The sequence below is a fragment of the Pteropus medius genome, unplaced genomic scaffold (assembly GCF_902729225.1).
Source record: "Pteropus medius unplaced genomic scaffold, Ma_sr-lr_union100, whole genome shotgun sequence".
NCBI lineage: Eukaryota > Metazoa > Chordata > Mammalia > Chiroptera > Pteropodidae > Pteropus > Pteropus medius.
Window position 1 is genome coordinate 56,965,188 of NW_024344378.1, and position 20,777 is coordinate 56,985,964.

General features: G+C 51.0%; 1 protein-coding gene and 1 pseudogene across 2 annotated transcripts in view; one reads left to right on the top strand and one right to left on the bottom strand.

Moving 5' to 3' along the window:
* The window catches only part of GRID1 (glutamate ionotropic receptor delta type subunit 1), a 664,127-nt gene that overhangs the window by 530,780 nt on the left and 112,570 nt on the right, over positions 1-20,777 (bottom strand). The gene's annotated exons all lie outside the window — the stretch shown is intronic.
* On the top strand, positions 20,631-20,748 carry LOC120610000 (uncharacterized; annotated as a pseudogene).

A 20,777-nucleotide genomic window follows, 5' to 3' on the forward strand; every position in this document is an offset into this window, starting at 1 on the left:
CTACATTGAGCACTCGGGAGGGGGGACAAAAAGCAGGATAACTAAGGTCTCCATCTTTGATCTAACAAGGAAACAGACCCTACAATTAATTCAGCCTGTGAGAAAGGAGAGAGGAAGCTCCCTGGGACCCAGAGGTGGGTGAACTCATGTGGGGTTGGCATCAGGGCCTCAAAGGAAGAGAAAGATCTAGACCAGCAGAGATGGGGAGAGCAGTGTGATGAGAGTACAGTGTGATGAAGCCACGGGGACCAGGCAGCATGCTCAGAGAACAGACAAGTGCCTGACTGGTCACCTTGCCCCAGCCCTGTAGGCAGCTAGATACACCAATTTCCTGGCTGGGCCTGGGCTCACTGGGGCAGCAGAAGGAGTGCTGGAATCTCACAGTTCCAGTCTGGGTCAGCATCCGTGTGACTGTGGGCATGTCTCCTTTCTGAGCTTCCATTTTCTATTAAATGGGGACAAGAATTTCTACCCTGCAGGGCCATGGGAGCAGTGACTTAACGTGGACCACAAGCGCCAACCCAGTGCTGGACACGAGAAAGATGCTAAATAAATGTCAGTTTCCTACCCCTCCTCTTGGGCATCCCCATCAAAGTCCGACCCAAATCATAGTCAGGATCCCAAGAAATAGTAGTTATAACAGAAGCCACCTCATCACCACTGCTGAGAGCCCTCCCCACGGAGGTGGGTACTGCCAATCCATCCCTCCTATGGCCACCCACAGCACCACATAAGCTCCTCAAGCCACAGGCCTCAGAGAACAGGATTGGTAATTAGGGCTGGAAGCCTCTCCCAGGTGCTAATGGAGCATCTCAATGCAAGTCAATTTCCAATCCGCTGAGAATGGACTGCTAATTGGGGCACTGTTGAAATGATGGTTATTTAGTGGCTACTAGCATAAAAATAATAAGATCAAAATACATCATATCAAAGCCAAGCCAGCTATTAGCTTAATCAAGATTGTGTGCTCATTCCCAGGACAGGGCGTTACACAACTCATACCCCGGTTGTGGAGAAAGATGCTGAACCCCAGTGTGGGGTCCGATGGCCTGGGTCTGAATCTTGGCCCTGCCACAGCCATGCTGTGGAACTTGGGCAAGGAGCTGAACTTCTGCGTTTTTTCTATCAGGTAAAGATGATGGCACCCACTTCACAGGGCTGTTGAGCACATTCTGTGAAGGTCTTTGTATGTGAAGAGCCATTCGCACAACCTGGCACGTAGTAGGAATGTAGAAGTTGCCATTCTCCATCTTAGAAGTACTTTTGCAGCTCACAGGATGATAACAGCCTTTGTTATAATTCTTTTCCTCCATATCCTATGGTCATAGAGCTGATCTCCCTCTTGATTATAACAATACACGCTGATGGATTGATAAGGGCTCCCTGAGAACGGCTGAGCGGCTGGGAAAGTAAAAAGCAGAAATGGAAGTGATGAGCAGCTTTGAGTCCCCTTACCCAGGTTCAGTGGCCTAGGAGAACAGAGAGTTGTTGCGAAGGTCTCTGGGCAGCTCAGTGGCTTCCCAGGAACTGGAAAGGAAGAGGCTGCTCAGAGCTTGGGGTTGGGCCCAGATGAGAGGATCCATCAGCCAGCATTCCCAAACAGCCCCACAATCACATTCCCGCCAGCCTCCCCTGAGACATCAGTATCCTACTGATCCAGGCTTCTTTAGACATGGGACTCTCAGGGTGGGGTATGTCAGGCATGGCACTGGCCACATCATAGGACAGACCAGCTCACTATAACTTTCACCCCAGGTGAGCTTTCTGATACCCTAGTGATAAAACTGAAGCATGAGAGGGCTGGCCAGGGCCACACAGCCAGAGAGCAAATGGCAGAGAGCCTCAGAACCAGATCACCAGGCACTTACTTCTACGGCCAGTCCCAGGAACACATGGTGGCTAGCAGGAGAGAGTCCAGGATTCCATAGGGACTCTACCCAACCCTTTTCTGGATAGAAACTCCTGGGGAAGCTCCACACTCAGGCTCACCCCCAAAGAAGAAGCCTGTAAGCAGAAACAAGGTCTCTCTCTGCTGAGGGCAAATCCTCAACTCAAGTCACTTTGTGCTTGAGATAACAGAAGTATTCCCCAGACACTGAAGTCACTCTGGCACCACTATTGATCCATGCCTAATCTTCTTGATCCCCGTGGGGATTCCTGGAAACTCTCAGGCCAAAGGTGGGGGAAACAATAACCTAGAAAGCTTGTGCTAGAAGAGGCACACAATTCCTGGTGCCACCTCCTGGTAGTGATACTGGCCACTGCCAACCCAATAACCCCTTCTCCATCAAGTGCCCTAAATGCATCATGCCCTGGGCACATCCATACCTGCTCCCCAAGTGGACCAGATGTGGTCCCTGAATAGGGAAGATCCATCCATGCACCTGCTAAACAGCCTTTGGGTAGTCCCCTAAAGAATGACAGGACTTTTCCAGATGGACAAGAGAGGACACTCCACCTGGGTAGAAGCAGCCTGGTAGAGGTGTCCTCACCGCAAAGAAGTCTAGCAAGGCTTCAATGGTCTTAGTAGGCAGTAGAAGGGAGAGCCAGGCTTTGGGCAGCCCCAGGTTCAGTCCCACCCTCCAGAAGGAATGGTCTCTCTCTGAGGGAGTATGGCAGGCCAGCCGAGGCATTCCAGCACTTCTGCCTGTCCCACAAGCAGGGCTCCTGGTGCCACCTCGTTACTTCAAATAATCTTAACTGCTGTCACGCTCACCTTTCTCCTGAGCCACCCTCATTATCTGTGCCCTTCCTCTCTTCCTTTAAGCCGGCACAGGCTTTATTCATATTTGAATTCTAATGGCTAATGCTTTAAATTAAGGTAGCATTTATAAATACTTTATAGTCAATGAATAATTGACCAAATTTAGTATTGTCATAACTCACAGTAAATTATTGATCTATAGAGAGTAAATGTTTTTTCATGTTTTATTAAGAAGTTTCAAAAATAAACAAAACCATAAAATGAGGGGAAATGGGTAGCAAAGTAATACAAAGGCAAGTGCTAGAGCATAGGCCCTGTGGGACACTGATGCCTCCCTCTCCGTTCACCATTAAAAGGCACCCCCGGGGGAGGGTCACAGGGCCACCACTCTCTCCCGAGCACAGGACAGTCTTGACAAGCATCCTGTCCTGCAGACCTTTGCTTAAGCAACCCTCCCACCAGTTTCCTCTAGCTCTAACTCCCTGTCCCTCGCTCAGTTTAGTTTTTGTCAGTCATTACAGTCACTATTATAGATTCCCTCCTCCTCTCTCTCGCCTTATGTAAGCACAGCTGCTGAAATCCCAACCCGGGGTCAGCTCATAGTGGGTCAACCTGCCCACCTACTTCTCCATGTCTGTGGACAACCAGCGGAGAGTCAGAGTCACACAGCTGGCAATATGATGACCCTTGCAAAGTGGTGTCATCAACCTCAGCAGGACTCCCCAACCTGCCATTCCTCTTACACCTCTCCACCACCTCCCTTGCTGTTCTCAAACCTCCGGGCTTCTCCCCCAGGTTCAATTAATGACCTTGCTTCATTCTTCATAGATAAAAATAAAAACCATCATCATGAGAAACTCATTCCACTTCTACCCACCAGATCCTCACACCTATCTATGTACTGAAAGTTGAGGAAGAAAGTTTCTCCTTTCTTAGGCCTACCCCTGCTCCCACCTCTTGCCTTCTTCCAGACCCAGACCCCTCACTTATGTCCTCTCTCTGTGGAATCATCAAACTCCTTTGAATATCTGACCCATCCTTTAAAAGTTAAGCCCCAGCCCTGTTGATGGTTTCACAGTCGTTGCTCCAGCCTATGACCCTCCCCTGGGCTCCTGACCCCCAGCCAGGGGCCTACAATGCTCCTCCTGCATCTATCTGGCTAACTATCCTCATTCTGTATTTTTGTGGGTAATGGTCACTCCCTCAAGAGAACTTTCCATGCCCCTAATCTTCCTTCACCATATTCTGCCTTCATACCACCCACGGATGTTTGCAGTTGTGGACCATTTTGTGTGGCTGCTGCCAGTCACTTCATTCTTTGAACCATGAGCCCATAAGCAGAAGCACCTGTGTGTACTGCTTACCTTCCCAACCCCTGGCCCAGTACTCAGCATGACATAGCAGAGCAACAAACTATTTAATACTCCTAACAACTCTGTAAGATAAGCACTATTGGTATCCAAATTTCATGGGTGAGACAGTTTTAAAACTTGCCAAGGTTCCCAAATGCTCATGTCCTCCCAAAAGGGAAGCCACATCCCACAATTCAGAGAAGGAGAGTTTCTTAAAGCTGACCCTAAACTTAAAAAAGGGTTTCACCAAGAGTTTAGAGGGTGCCAAGGAGACAGTGGGTCCAAGGGCTGACCTGGGCAGCAGCACCTGGGTGGGTGTCTCTCCCAAAGCATCTCCAGGTTGGGAGCTCCCATACCCCTCTGGCCTCACGGTCAGCCCAGTGCAGGGGTGCCAACAGGAACAGAACCAAAGGGTCTCACTGGATGATGGACAGTAGCCTGGGTCAGTTGGACAGCTGGTACAGACAGGATGCTCAGAGCCAACCAGGAGGGTAGGGAACAGCTGGCGGCATCATGCCAATCTCTGGGGCCTCATCCTTACGCCAATTAATGAATCAAAACTGATTTCCTTCTCCCACTACTAGAAACTCAAGAAACACTGGGTGGGATCCTGCTGGCTTATTTATAGCTCTCCAGCTCCTTGTTAATGACTTACTGCTCCACCAATAGAACACCAGGCTCCCAGGCCAGGATTCACACAGAAGCCTACACTGTGAAAGTGAAATCAGGACAGTGATGAGTCATAGGAGACTTGAAGAACCTCGAAAGCAGTCAAGCACCCAGGGGCCTCCTGCAGTACTCTCAGTACCCCACGTCCAAATGTCTTTTCTTGGGCTCCCCTCACCGTGCATCTGAACGCCACCCTCTATGTCTGCCCACATCCCTTATCAGTCTCCTGGTCTTTGTGCCTCCCAGCTCTTCTTTCTCCGACCCACTCTACAGACCGAAATTCAGCGCCATACATGCCCCCAAAATATCTGCCATGCTCCCCACTGCCTGGGAGTCAGTTTGTGAGGTTCCCCACCACCCCCAACTCCACACACCAGCATGGCACCGGTCTATTTTCCAACCTTCATGTGCCCCGTGCTCTCTGTTCACATCACCACGAACACACGAATCTCTAAATTTGCACAAGCTGATTCCCTTTTCTTGAAATGCACCTCTACTATACCTTTCAAACTCCTATTCATCTCCCAAGAGCCATCCCAAATGCTTCTTTCTCTGTAGAACTTTTCTTGACTTCCCCTTAGTAGGAAAAATTACTTTCCTTTTCCTGCAGGTCCTAGTACTTTATCTTAGAACACATCAATCAAATACATATTATTTGACTTCATGCTTAATTCCTAAGGTCCCAAGAAAAGGGAAGAGTTTCATGGCTTTCTGTATCCCCAGTCACAGGGCCTGATACAGAGCTGATCAGAGGGTGCTGGGTAAGGGAATGAGTAAGTGTAAGCAAAGATTTGTACCTACTAAAGAAATAATTTGAAATATCAGTGCTACGAGATGAACGAGTCACCCAGAGAATCCATGAGATGGCACTCATGTCAGGAATGAGGCGATGGAAAATTCTGCCTTGTCCAAAAGCAAAGCCGGCCTTGGGCAGCAGTGACAAGAAACATCTCAGGCTTTGGGGCCTCCTAGACTTGACCCAGATCTAATCCCTGCACAGATAAGCCAAGGGCTCTGGGAAACTCACTTCATCTAATTCTGCCCAAAGAAGGAGGGATCATTTAGAGGTGAGACAAGGACAGTGAGAACTTTGGGAGAAAGCAGTAGCGCTGTCCTAGAGCTGGCAAGGCAAGGGAGAGAAAAGCAGCCAGATTTGAGAACTGCTGGTTCCATGTGGCCTGGAAGCAAGACAACAGGGAGTCTGAGCCCATGAGACAGACCAGCTCAGAGAGGACAACAATGGAGAGCCAGGCAGCATGGAGAGCTCTCCCAGAACATGGACTAAAAGACTTGGAGCACCCCTCTGTGGCCAGAGGCTGGGGCTGTAGAAGAAATTCCAGTGTCCAAAAAGGTGTTTTCAGCTCTGTTTAGAGCAAGAGTGAAAAGGCAGGGATGTGGTGGCAGTGCTTGGGGTAGGGGCAGGGACACAGCCCCTCTGCTTCTCCAGACTGAGGGAAGATAGGAGGGGAGCCCCTTCCACAGATCACCATCAGGAGCCATGCAGGGCCCATCCGGCCTGCCTTTCTAGGAAGCGGGTACTGCTACTGCATTCAACACAGGAGGTACAGGAGCAGAGACCTGAGGTTAGGGTGTTGCCTAAAGTCACAGGAGAGCCTGGGTTCAAACCCCAAGCTGCCTCTGACCTCAAAGTTAAGTACACAGGCCCAGGAGCCAGACAGGCCCACTCAGGCAAGTCACTTAACTCACTGAGCCTCAGTACTGTACTTCACCTGTAAATGGGCTAATAGCAGTCCCCACCTCCAAGCCTGTGATGAGGATTAAATGAGCTAACTGAACCAGAGGTCAAAGTTGGATACATGGAGAGGCCAGACCACAAGGCCTGACCTCAGCCCTCCCTGCATCCCTGGGCTACCCCAGGCCAACTCCCGTGTCTGCCTCTCCCTTCCCTTCACCTGCATTTGGCTCTCAAAAGCCAAGGGTTTCCAGACAGCGACCTCGGCCTGGCCTGAGTGCTCCTTCCAGGGCCCACTGGCCCTCTCACATGAGAAACAGAGACTCTGTGAGACTTCTGGTTCTCTCTTTCTCCCCTACCAGCCTGTGCCCTCTCTCCCTAATAGGACTGATTGCCCCAAAGGGACCAAGCCCTATGTCTATGCCTTGGCTCCCGGTCTCTATCTTGGACTAGAAGCTGACCCATGGATGCCTGTCTGATAGGCCCTCAGCACCCCAGTCCCTCCCACCCCAGGGGATTAGTATAGCAGAAGCAAGTGTCACCTCTTAGTCAGTGCCCCTTCTAGGAAACCTTGGAGGTCATGAAAACAGCCCCATCTTGCCAAGCTCCAGCTCTGAGCCCAACTCCAAGCCTCCCACTAATCCTGTAGTTTGGCCTGGCAGCAGGCTTCCAGAAGGCAACCTCTAGTTCCGAGGTGCAAAGCAGGGGTTCTGGAGGTTCTGCTGTGTCAGATTGAATTCTGTGTCTGAATTCCCTTGCTAGGTACACAATGCTGTCTCTTTATCATCATCCAGACCCAGTTCAAGTGCCTCTTCCTCTCCAGAGGCATTCTTCACCCAGGCAGGACAACACAGGCCATGCCTCTTCTGTCCCTCTGCTTTATACATGATCACAGCTCAAACAGCATCACTGTTTGCCTATATGTCTCTGTCACACCCTAGACTGAGCTCCCAGAAGGCCTCTCTATCCCTATCACCCAGCCTGGGACTGAACACCCAGATATGTCAGGGGATCAGGCAATAATAAGATAAAATTGGAAGAGCATAATGCTGATCCCTGGCCCACCCCCATCACTGGGGCAGCCTGAGATGGCTGCTCTTACCAGGCAAACCTTAGGCAATAGGTCATTATCACCACCCTGTATGTCTGCCTCTAAGATGAGTGTCCACAGGGACACCCACACAACCTCGGCTCCCCTCAACAGCAGATCAGGCATGAGTGGATCCAGCCCTCTGTGTCTCTCCCTGACCTGTCACCTGCTTGGGACCAGGATTGAAGAGCTGACTTAGAGCCCCCAAAGGGGAAAGATAGCCCACTCTCAAGGGAGGGAATGCTATCACTGAACCCTCAGCTTCTGAGCTCTACTAACCCAGAGGAGCCCCTATTCCATCCTGCCACCTTCCCTGAGTCCGTGACTGGGTTAGCCACACCCTCCTTGCAGATGTGAGCCTTGAGCTCAACACTACCAGCTGCATGGTGTCCCTCAAATGAGGTCTTTGGGATGTAGGCACCTCCTCAGAGGCCACCCCTCCATAGCTCAACGCCCCCCTCTGCTCAGCCTACTTGCCCATCCCTTTGCTGCCATCAAGCCCAATGCCTTGCAGCCAAGTCCAGGGAGATGACCAAAGAGGGGCAGCCAACTCACACCGCCCTCAAGCCTCTGTGCACTGCTCTCCCAAAGCCCTCATCACATTGCACGGGGATGAAGCCAGGAGTGGGGATCTGGGGCAACACTGGGGATTGGTGGTGGCCAATGGACCTGGTTACACCACCTGAGTCTTAGTCCAAACCCACAGCTGACTGACCAGAACAGTGGGGGAAAAGGAGCTCCACAAATTCCTGATGTGTCTCTTATAAACAAACTTCTGTCAGTCTAGCCACTGACGGTGCTCCAGGGAGGTGGAAATCATGAAACCTAAGTTCCATCCTATCACTTAGCATGCAAGAGCCAGGGCTGGTCAGTTGTCAGAATATCAGTGTCTTATATCCTTATAAGAAGAGGACAGGGAAAAACAGCAACCACATTATACACAAGACATGAAAATAAAGCCTCTGGCACAAACTACGTATTGAATTAATTCTAAGATGAAAATTCCTTCCTCTTGGGAAGTGTCCATTCATTCATTCATCATTCATTCATTTATCAAGTGCTTAGCACCCTCCTTCCCTGCCTCTCTTAAACTGAAACCTACAGTAGTGCAAAGGATGTCCAATTACACATAGGGAAAGGTGGCAGGCTACAACAGAAAGAAGTGAAGCGCTCCTACCCTCATACAGAGATGGAACAGCCCATTGGTAAGAGGGCAGCTTCTGGCTCTCAACTGCCTGAACTCAAATCCCTGCTCTGTGTCTTACAGCCAAATGTGGCTTTGTGCAAGTCACACCCTCTCCAAGCCCCACCTTAAAAATATCATAAACACAGTTGACCCTTGAACGACACAGGTTTGAAAAGCACAGGTCCACTTATGCATGAATTTTTTTCAATAAATACCTGTACTGTTTTTGATCTGTAGTTGGGAGTCCACAAATGTAGAGGGCCGACTATATGCACTGATCTACACCATTTTTTATAGAAAGGACTTGAGCATCCTCAGATTTGAGATCCATGGATTCCTGAAACCAATCCCCCACAGATACCAAGGAACAACTAAGTTTTGGGGGAGTCAAAAGTTATACATAGATTTTCAACTGAGCAGGGGATTGGCACTCCTAAACTTCATATCGTTCAACGGTCAACTGTACATTTAACCAAGAAAAAGAAAAAACCATTGCACCTGCCTCATAGGATACTAACAAGAATTCAATGAGTTAGAACCCAGGAAGTACTTGGGCCACCACCAGTAAGCGCAGCTAACCCATCATCTACTTGTAAGTAGCTAAGACCAGAGGAAAATGCAGCCCAGTCAGGTTCAAAAACACAAGAAAACCCGGAACCAGGCCAGGAGATCAAGGCCTGGGCTGATGATTAGTGCCAAGCATGCCCGAGGCCATTCTCTGCCCTCTGTGCATGTCCCCAGCAGAGTGCCTAGGAGTAGTTTGGCTGGTAAGGAGTGAGGAGAGCTGACATTCAGCCTGGGTTCTACCTGCCAAAGCCTGTAGCTGCTTTTCTCATTCATCCCAAAGTCCTACATTGCCTGGACCTTTAACATCTCATCATCATCCTAACAGCCATCACAACACAACCTCCCAATTTATACAGACGGTGCTACTTTTAGAGAACTTTTAGAGAACAGGTCTAGAGCAGTGGTCTCCAACCTTTTTGGCACCAGGGACTGATGCTCCTATGAGAATCTAATGCCTGATGATCTGAAGTGGAGCTGAGGCAGTGATGCTAGTGCTGGGGAGTGGCTACAAATACAAATGAAGCTTCGCTCACTCGCCCACAGCTCACATCCTGCTGTGCAGCCAGGTTCCTAACAAGCCACATATGGGGGTGGGTTCATGGCCCAGGGGTTGGAGGACCCTTGGTCTATCAGAAACAGCTGCCCATGCGCCCAGTGGGCACCACCTGAAGGTCTGTCAAGAACAGAAAAGGGGATGGTGCAAGTGCTGGCCTAGCCCCCAAAGGCAGCTTTCCCAGCTGGACCAGCCCTGCATCCCAAAGATGTGGCAGCAAGAACCTCAAGACAGGTGTGGCCTCAGCGGCACCCCGACCATTCAGGCCAGCCCCACTGAGACCAGTTCAGAAATGGCTCATTCCTGAGATCTTCGAGAAAGAGCCTGGCCGACACAGGGACATTACCCATCCTAGCTCCCAGGTGCTTTGGAGCAGATGGGGAGAGAAATCAGAAATCTCCTGCAGCCTGCAGGAATGAGAAGGGATCTCTGCCAGTGATAATGAAAATTTTCACAGTAGCAGATGCTTGGAGAAAATTGAAAAACAATATACAACAAAATCCACAAACCAGAGAGGAATTTAAGATAAACCTAATTGGTGGGGCTCAATTTTGCCATTGGCACCTTTATTGCCCCGAGAAAACCAGGTCTTCCCCTCCCCTCAAGTTAATCGAATTGCCCCCCGGAGCCCACCTCAACTCTCTCCAAGCCCCTACTATGTGTCCAGCTGGGACCATGCAGGAAACACAGAGATGATGCACATCTGGCCCCAGGTCCCAGAAATGCCATCTGGAGAGAGCGCATTGGTGTGGGCCAGCATATGGGTCACTGTCCATGGAGGGATATCAAACAGGAGCAGTGTGGGTAGGTGATCATGGGACCTGGAGTGGCAAAGGGGTTTCACAGAGCAGCTGATGCTGGGGCAGAACATAAATAAAAAGGGGCCCGTGAAAAAAAAAAAAGGGCGACCAGCCTGGCATAAGCCAAGGCATATACGTGGAGCTTGTGGATCTAACAGAAGCGGGCCGCACATGGTGGGGTTAAGGGGACACAGGAGGGTAGGTTCATGGTGGAGGTCTTGCTAGCTCAGGTGAGGGGCTTGGTTTTGATCCCATGGGCTCCAGGGAGGATTGGAGGATTCCTGAGCACAAGTCTGCTCAGAGCTTACCTTTAGAAAGGTAGCCCCAGCGAGGACACAGCAAGAGGACAAGAGGCCTAAGCTGACTCCTCTTGCTCCTCATCCTGGTGGGACCTAGAGCAGGGAGTGCAGGAGCAGAAAGCAGTGAGGACAGTCAGGCCCACTGTAGGTCAGGGGAGAGGGTCAGCTAAAAGTACAGAGTGAGGAGAAAGCAGGTGGGTAGAACTAGGAAACCAGACCTAACCCCAGAGCCAGCAGGACTAGATGAGAACATCTATCAACTAGCGGCAGGTACTACTCTTACACACCATCACCTGGCATCCTCCACAGGCTTAGAAGAGAGGGACAGCCAAGGCCTGGAGACATGAGATCTCATGCCAGGTATGACCTATCTTCCAGCTAGTGAGCACGAGTTAGGCCAAGAACTCAGGCCTTCCAAGAGGCATAAGCTGTCCACCCCAAGCTTGGGCCAATGGCCCAAGGGTCAGGGCAGAACAGGAGCTGGTGCCTCCAGCCCTGTAGGGAGTAAGGCCAGTTCTTTAGCCCTTAGTCAGCATCTGTGCTGCCCCAAGAGGCTTGAGAGAGCTTGGTGAGACCTGAGTGCCAGAGAAGGAGCTAATGAAGGAGAATGGATGAGTAGAAAGGAAAAGCAGAGCCCTCACCCAGCTTTGCCCCTAATGGAAACCCCATGTAGGCCATGTATGTCGCAGGCCAGGCTGAGTCTGGGGGACACAGACACACTAGTACACCTGGCCACCAGCAGGCAGGCCTGCCTCAGGCCTGCTTACTGAAGGGGTTGGGGAGGCCTCCGGAAAACGTACCTTAGGAGAGGTGGCCTGGCAACGCAGGGCATCAATGCTGAAAGGAGATCCTAATTGCAGGGGGCCTGCCACTGGGATCGATTGTATCCAAGACCTCTGATGGGGACGGAGGGTATAAGCACAGGAAGAACTGTGTCATAGAACTCGTCAAGTCACAATGGGTACAAACAGCACATCTGCCCTTCTCCAGAGCCAAGCTCAAGGAGAACAGGCACCACCTTCCTCACCATCAGGAACTAGGAGATGGCTGAGCCAGGTGCACACACAGAACAGCACTGTCACCAGGTGGGAACATGCATGAGGCTGCCCTCCTCCCCCGGGCAAGCTCAGCTGGCACAGGCTTCCTGTGAGCTCCTGCAGGCCAGAGGAAGAGCCTGGGGACAACATATGCCCATGCAGCAGGCCTGTTTCTCGAGGGAACTGTGGTGCATCAAATCAGGGCAGGGAGGCTCTGAGAATAGAGACGAATCACCCTTCTCCCTCTCCCCAAATATACAACATGCTGCTCATTGTGATTTGCCCTCCTTCAAGGCATTTTCTTGCTCTGAAAGGCTCCACATGAATGGCTAGGCATAGAAGGCACAGTAGGCTAAAGTGGTACCCTGCTATAGCCCTGCCCTGGGTATGGAAGGTAGCGCCCCTCTCTCTCCTCTGCCCAGATTCCTTCCCTGGAGATAGGCAAAGGGACAAGGAGGGTGACAGAAAACAGCCACCAGTGTCCACATCAGAAGAGGAATGGGGAAGCTGCAGGGCTGATGGCTTGGTCCCTCTGAATGCCCCACCCAGCAAGCATGCATGTCCACCACCTGCACCCACATAGCCCTATGCATGTATACACAGGCTACTGCACACTGAGGAGTTCCCACAGGATGCATGTGGCTGCCCTAGCCATACCCCAGGCCATTCAACCTCAGCAGAATTTGGCAGGGATGACTCTGGGCAGTTCTGGAGGTATTTGAACCCTGCAACCTGCCTTAACACTATCTCTCCTCTCTGTAAGGACATATACCACAATGAAGGGCAGCCCAGCTAAGCCCTTTAGGCACGTGTGCTCCCTCCCATAGGTCCATGTGAATGAACAGCCCTCAAATAGGCCTGAGTCTGTACACCAAGATATGGCTGAGGTGGCATGGGCAGCAAGTGACAACCACATGCTGTGTCTCATCACAAAGACACGGTGGTTCTATATCCAAAAGAGGCAAGAGAACAACCTGATTTATTGAGTAAACTTCTCCGAGCATGGCAGCTTCCCTTCCTCCTTCCTCATCTCATTTGATCTGCCTGATAATTCTGAGGTAAGGATTATTACCCCCACTTTTCAGTTAAGAAACCAAGGCTCAGAGAGGCAAGTTACTTGCTCAAGGTCACAGAGTGAGAGGGCAATGGAGCCTGAATTCACATTCAAGTAATTCTGACTTGGCAGATCCTGTCATGCCCACTCTCTCTAAGTGGTACATGTGAAGATCAAGGACCATCAGGTGAACATCATGGACTAACAGGTGAAGAACAAGGAACAGCAGGTAAGGGCCATCAAGTAAAGACCAAGGAAAAGCAGGTGAACAGCAAGAGCCGAGCCAACAGGTAAGGACCAAGGACCAACAGGCAATAGACTGATGTTCAAAGTCATATGAAAATAAGGGAAAAAAGGAAAACCTCCTACTCATCCCAGGCACGTGTTCCTCTAACTGGGCTCTATTTCCCCCTTCCTACCTCCTACTGAACCCCCAGAACTCCTACTCTCTCAACACCCACCCCCAACGTACCCAACATACATAGACTAACTCACGAATCTATTTCTTGCATCTATATAACCCATAATAGCATTAGTAAAAGGAAGGTGCTGCTGGCTGGCTGAGGGAACCTAGGCATCGGCACCTACCGGGGCAAAGCCTTACCAGAGAGAGGCATCGCTCTCTACCTCGGCTCACTCCTCCCTCAATGTTTTCTCAGAGAGCTGCCCACAGTCCCACACAGTTAATGGGAAGATGATCCCAAAGCCTCAGAGTACAGGAATGTGCAGAGGGAGATACAAGGCACTAGGATATTGTAGCCCATCCCAGCTATAGTCAAACCCATGACCACCCTGCCCTACCACCCTGCCTAGGCCCTCCCAGCATAGCTGTTTCTGTTCTAACAGGGCCACATGAAGAATGATGTGATGTGGGGGGACACAGGAATAGGACAGACAAAGCCCATTCCTCCCAAAGACCCCCCAAACCTGTCACCTCCATTGTGCCCAGAAGTCCTGGCCCCACCTGTGGAGACAACCAGCTGACATCCTTAGTGCACCCAGGGTGCACTCCCTCAACACAGCCATCCAGAGCACTGGCCATTGTCGCACCAACACCCAAGCTCCCTGTTCCCCTCCTCCTCCCACTGCAAAACTCAGCTCCAGCCTGCCTGTCCCCAGCAAGCCTCCTGGACCTTCTAACCCACACACCCAGAGCTCAGTTCAGCCTGGTAATGGTCACTCTGAATGATCACCCTTCGCCTCTGCCACCAGCCTATGAGCTATTAGAGGTCAGAGACCCTGTCAAGGTCACTCCAAGATCCCCAAGGTACAGGTGCCCAGGGGGATGTTTAGTGAAGAAGAGAATTAAACTGTTGAGTTTGATCAAGCCAAGGTGCTGAGTAGTAGTTTCATATGGGAAGTATCGATTTTGCCCTACAGAACTGTGGCTCCAGTTTTCCAGCTGAAGACACAGTCTGAAGACAGAGGAAAGAAAAGAGGGGATATGGCATTTTCCAGTCCTTCCCACAGGCCAGCGGACGAGTGACCATGCCCAGTGACTTGCCCAGGGACCCAGGTAAATCACAGACCTGAGATCCATGTGGCTGCTCTGTCTCCATTCACTCCCTGCATTTCTGCAGTCCTGGCACCAGCAAAGGCGGCTGCCCAGAGTGAGCACAACACATTTTTGCCTTAACTGGTGACTTTTAAAAAGATATAACACCAAAGGAAGCACTACTCATGACTGAGAATTACGAATATTTACAGTGTTTAGGCATAATCGCATTCAGATGAGAACTATATATATTGCTCACTGCATATTGCGTTCTCCTCGAAGCACATTTTTTTGCCTGGAAGTAGGCCTGGACACAGCAGGGTCCAGAAAGTGCCTTAAAGAGGTGCTGGCATTCCTGCCTCCAGGCCCATCCTGGGCATGCAAGGTAGCACCTGCCCTGGAGTGGGGACAAGAAGGCCGAGGGGTCCCATGTTGTCAGGAGAGGAACAAAAGATCTGCTAAGAATCTATCCTCACAGCTTAGAGGTCTCCACACCTCTGAGTGACAGGACCCTTCTTTAAAGTTCAAAAATGGCTCCAACCTGAGGTAGTTGTACTTTTAGTCCCCATTGAGAACATTCATAATGAGCAGCTGAGCCTTCAGTAAATGAACCTGCATGTTGTTAGATCAACCAGGGTCAGGCTGGGAGGACGCATGGATTCACAACTCCTTGCTATAGAGCTGGGGCCCCGTGGGACCCACTCAAAGGGGCTTGGTTCAATTAATAGTTGCCTCAGGAAAATGTCAAGACCTGCAGGTGGGGAGATGGGGCACAAGGCAGAGACATGAGGAGGAAGAAGAGGATAAAGATGAAAGAATCACATCACAGGCATCCCAGAGGCCTCACAGGGCCATATACCTGGAAAGAGGAGGCCATCTGCTCCTGACAGTCCATCCTTGGCCACCACATACAACACACAGCATATACACACACTGCACATAACACATACACCTATATCACACACTATATATAGCACACATACCGCAAACACATGCAAACACCATATACACACAAGTACACCACACAACATATACACAACATATTGACCACACATACACACATACACACAACTCACACATACGCAAAGCAACTGGAAGAGACACTCCCTGGAGCCCCACCCTCTGTACTCCCCAAAAGAGCGGGAGTGTTTGCAGCAGCAGGAGCCACCCTGAACAGGAGCCCTGAGTCTTGGCCCAGCCTTCTCTCTCCAGCCCACCAGAAACAGCTCAGAGAGCAGTCCAAGTAGAGAAGCTGCCTCTCACAGCCCCTTAACCAGAGGTAGTCCCCACGACCTGCCTCAGACACAGAGCTCAACCATCCTGCAGCACTAATTAGGAAACTGAGCCACCAAAGGATACTTGGAGACAAGCAGGGAGAATTACTGTGCCTTGGCCTTGCCATTTTCTCTGATTTGACACTGTGCACCCTGCCCGCACAGGCTTCATGGCCCACAGTCCTCCTTCATTATCAAACACCTGGAGCAGGAGCCACCCTAAGCTGTGTTTATGCACCTCAAGCAAACAGCCCCCAAAGCATATGGAACTGCCAGGAGAATGGATATCTCCAGGATGTGCCTCCCCTGGCTGCCCCTGGGACTAAGTGTGGCCACTGGGTGGGCCTTAGGTACCTTGAAGTGGCAGCTGAAGCCACCCATCCACTGGAAGAGGCCCTCCTTCTAGGGCGGAGGGTGGGCCTTAGGTACCTTGAAGAGTCCACAGGCCAGGCATTAAGACCCAGGGGACCATCCTAAGAACTCTCACAGAGCAAGTCGGACAGTAGCAGGGCCTGCAGCCCTGGAGGAATGGAGAGAGAAGGCCCCATCACAAGGCAGGGAACAGGGCTCTGATGCAGAGCTCATGATCCTTCGTCCCTCTTCCTCCCTCCAGCCTTGACCTTTTGACACATCCCTTACCCAAGCAATCTTTCTAAAACCTTCCCCTGCTTAAGACCCTCAAGGATTCCGATCTTTATGGAACCAGCTGCTCTTAGGCCAAGCCTAACATCCTCATGAGCCATGCCTCATCCAGCTGTCCACCCACCTTCCCACCACCGGCCCCACCCCTCACCCTCATGCTGCATCACACAAGTGACTTCCTGCCTTCTGCTATCTTTCTTTTGACCTCTGAGCTCTCACCCACACTGGCCCTCCCTCTGGGGGACTGTCGGCCCAAGCCTCACCCATTAAGTCCCTGTTTAGTCCCCAAGACACAGCTCAAGCATGAATCACGTCCCAAGACAAGCCAGTGCAGCGTGGTGGCCATGCTTGCCTCTGTCAGAGGCCCTTAGATCACAGTCTCCACCACTAGACTGTGAGCCACAGGATGGGCTTGGATCTTGGGGTCCCAGAATGGTGTCTGGCAAGTGGTAGATAAATAGTGAACACTGAGGGAAAGAGTAAATGACTTATGACAACAGAATGGTGAATGGATGGATAAATGGATGGGTGGACAGAAGGGTGGATGGGTAGATAAGTGGATGGATAAATGGATGGATGGTGAATAGATGGATGTGTGGGCAGATGAGTATGTGGGTGGATAGAAGGAAAGGGAAATGCAGACAACCAGGGAAAGTCTGACCTTGCTCCAGCCCTGGCCCCCTGCCCTCACTCAACGTTGCCAGTACACAAAGGCACTTAGAAGGATTAAGCCTCCTTGATACAATTGAAGCTGCCGGAAATAGCTCTGTGCAGCCTGCAGCTGCTGCCTCCCAGAAATCAGCCTCAATCAACACCCACCTGTTCCTGCTGCCAGTTAATACTACCTGACACCCTGGCCAGGAAACTCAGAGCTGCCAGGTGTTAGACCCATATGAGGAATCACTGGGGCTGGGACTGCTCAACTAAGGCCAGAGCAAAGTCATCCTCTGGGTACCCAAAGCCCATTAGGGACAACAGTGCCCATGGGTGGCAGTCCAGAGCAGAGTATGGAGACCCCAGGAGACCATACGCCTGCAAGGGAGCTGGGTGCACCTCAGGAAATAGATGTGTAGGTCCCCTTCTGCCCCAGTCATGCTCCTGTCACACTCACCCGACGCAGTTCATGGCTCTAAAGAGTTATCTGGAGGAGGGACTTTTAGGGCTTCATGCACTGGAATAAAGAGTCTCTTCAACATCAAAAAGTAAAAACAGCATCTTAATCACTATGCAAGGGAGTGAAGGAGAGGGGTACATCCCCTCCAGATCCTCCACTTGCCCAGGGATAACCCAAACAAGAGTGGGCAGTATAGAGGCAAATGGCACACCCAGTGGAGAGGGTCTGCCTGGGTCCAGAAGGAGATTCTGTGCCCTCTAAGAAAGGGTCCCCTTGTGATCTCTCTGGGCCTTCTACTTTGGGAACACCTCCCAAGTCCTGCAATCTCTCCAGCCATATACCTTCCATGCCTCCCATGGTAACCCCAGTCACTCAGCCCCAACAAGTGCAAGGGGCTGACATGGCCAGTGTCCCTCTTCCCAGGCTGAAGGGAGGCCTCCAAAAACACCAGGCACCAGGCAATGAGAATGTAGGGTTCGGAGTAAGGACATGGCAGCCCAAAGCGAAGTTCTGCCACTTAATGAGGTATATGACCTTGGGCAAGACACAAAACCTCTGTGCCCAATTTCTGAACCAGCAAAAAGGGCTAATAATAGTCCCACCTCACAGGGCTAAGTGAGTAAACAGTGTGACATGCTTACAACAGAGCCTAATTCACAGGGTGTCCCCCACGTACTTCAGCTATGATCTAGAGGTGGCAGTGGGGACACTCCTAGGAGTGGGCAGACTCTCATCATTCCAGAGGCCATGGGAGCTTAATTCCAAGCAGGTCTGTTATTACACAGTGCTGCCTGGAACATAGGGTTGTCCAAAATGTCTCTTCAATACCTGATCTGTCACTGCTTAGGTTCATGGAATTTTCCTGGGTACTACTTTACTGCAGAGGCTCCAGGAAGGCTCCAAGGAGAACTGCCAGGACAGGGAGCACAAGTAGGCACTGTGTCCTCAGCACCCTCCTCAAAGCATGGCCAGGGCAGGGGCTGCGGAGCCAGGTCAGCCCTCCTACTCAGGCACTGGCACCTGCTATAGCCCCCTCCACAGCCTCCCTCCTCACTGAGTTCAACTTGGACACCCTTCTCCAGGGGACTTCCCTGACCTACCCCAGCCCCCAGCCTAGGCTGCAGGATGCCACCACTTCACACTGCCCCGGGCACTCTCTCAGCATATGGCCATCCCAGTGTGGCTCTCCTCAGAATCCCTGGCCACAGAGCAGACATCGACAGTGTTTGTCAACTAAATAAATGATCATCAGTAAGTGACAGAGCAATACTCTCCAGGTATCCCGAGTCTTTGGGGCCCAGTTCCTGGAAGATACTCCTACTCCCTGCCTTGGCCCTCCTGCCTGTCATTCGCCCCTTCACTCAGCCCAACCTGTCCCTGCTTTCTAAACCTAGCCCCAGACCCCACATCACCTTGCCCTACAGTTCCTGGCCCATTCCAGAGCCTCTGCTCACCTCACCATCCGCCAGGGCTTGGAGAGAGCAACAAGAATGACAGGAGAGAGGCCACCACTGGCCTCTACTTGTCTCTGATGATGCTCACAATCTGTATTATGATCTCCATTTCACAGATGAAAAAATGAATCTCTGAGCAGGAACAAGAGCACCAGGAATTCCTGTGCTACCCCTCCCAGAAACCATGTGATATACAATGAAATGGCAGCAGATAGAACTCATCGGTTTCTCCTGGTAAACTCTGGGTAAGCTGCCATCAGCACCAAGCCCAGAGCAAGGTTAATAGGCCTTCCCTCTCTCTCCACACCTGAACTTCTCGTTATTCCCTGAACCACCTTACCTCTCAAGATTTTGTATTTTTACATGCCCCATTACCTCCATCTGCAAAACTCTCCCCTAGCCACTATAAACTCCTACTCATACTTCAAGAGTTTGCTCAGTTGTCACCTCCTCAAGAAGTCTTCCCTGATTTCTCTCAGGTTCCTCCCCTGTGTCTCCAGATCTGCCTCTGGTCTGTGAGCTCCTCTAGGCAGGGCCATGTCCAAGCTATCTATTTGTCCTTTGCCCAGTGCTGGCAGGAAGAAGCCCCAGCAGAAGGGCTCCTTCCATGAATGCATAACAAAAAGATGCACGCTCACCTCTGCCCTGTAGTATGGACAGTGATGGGCCCCTGGTGGCCCTGCATTTATCCAAGCTGCCACCCCAGGTTCCCTGAGGACAGAGCCCTCCAGCATTGGGCTCTATCCAAAGTCTCTAAACACAATGCTGGCTCCAATAAACCTGGAACCCTGTGGTGATGGCTGGGGACAGAGGAAATGCTGCCTACCTAGCCAGGCCTCTACAAGGAAGCTGTGATGTACATTTTACAAAGGGCAGGAGACATGCATGTCAGAAAATTATCATGATCAATTTCAAGCTCCAAATGGAAAACGTTGGTTTGTTTAAGTCCCTGCTAATTTGCCTGAAGATCTGAAGAGAGTATCTCCTGGGCAAGAGAAGGGCCCAATGGTGGTTCCGGGGGCGGGGCGGGGGGGTCAGAGATGCCCTCTTGACCTACCTCCACCATTTCTGAGTGCTCAGGGCACAGCCCTTCTGCCTGGGAACCAGTCATTCTGCACCCCAGACAGAGGTTCCAGCTCTGATGGCCCCTGAGCAGGCCACCTGTAACCTTATTCCAGCCCCACTCTGCAAACCATCGTGCTCTGAGCCAGGAATAGGTTAAGCTCTGGTGAGCATAGGGGTCTATTGTTCAACCATTTCTCACACCTCAAGAGCCCCCAAAGAGACTATCTCCCAAGTAATGCCATACCTGAAGCTTTGTATGAAAAGCACAATTGAGTTGTGATATCTTGGGAAGAATAACCTTTCCAACTCCAGCTCAAAAAAACACGTGCCACTACAGGAGGTAGAAGAGGGTGAGTATCCACGGGGGTCGTTAGATATCAGATGTTGACTCAGTCCCCATTCTGTGCCTACCCACTGTGTTTGAATTTGCTCATCAGTATTGTGTCTGTCTTTACTCATCAGCAGAGTCCTTCACAGTTATCTGCATTTGTCAGTCTGTCGTCCCAAGAAGGCAGGCAGTCCAGGCCCTGTTACCATAATTGCCCACAACTGGCACACAGAACATACTCAATAAATGTTTGTGTCTACAGCCATGTTACCCTGAACAACCCGATCCCATCTGATCTCGGAAGCTAAGCAGGATCGGGCTTGGTTAGTACTTAGATGGGAGACCACTTACGAAGACCAGGTGCTGCAGGCATAAAAAATAAAAAATAAAAAAAATAAGGG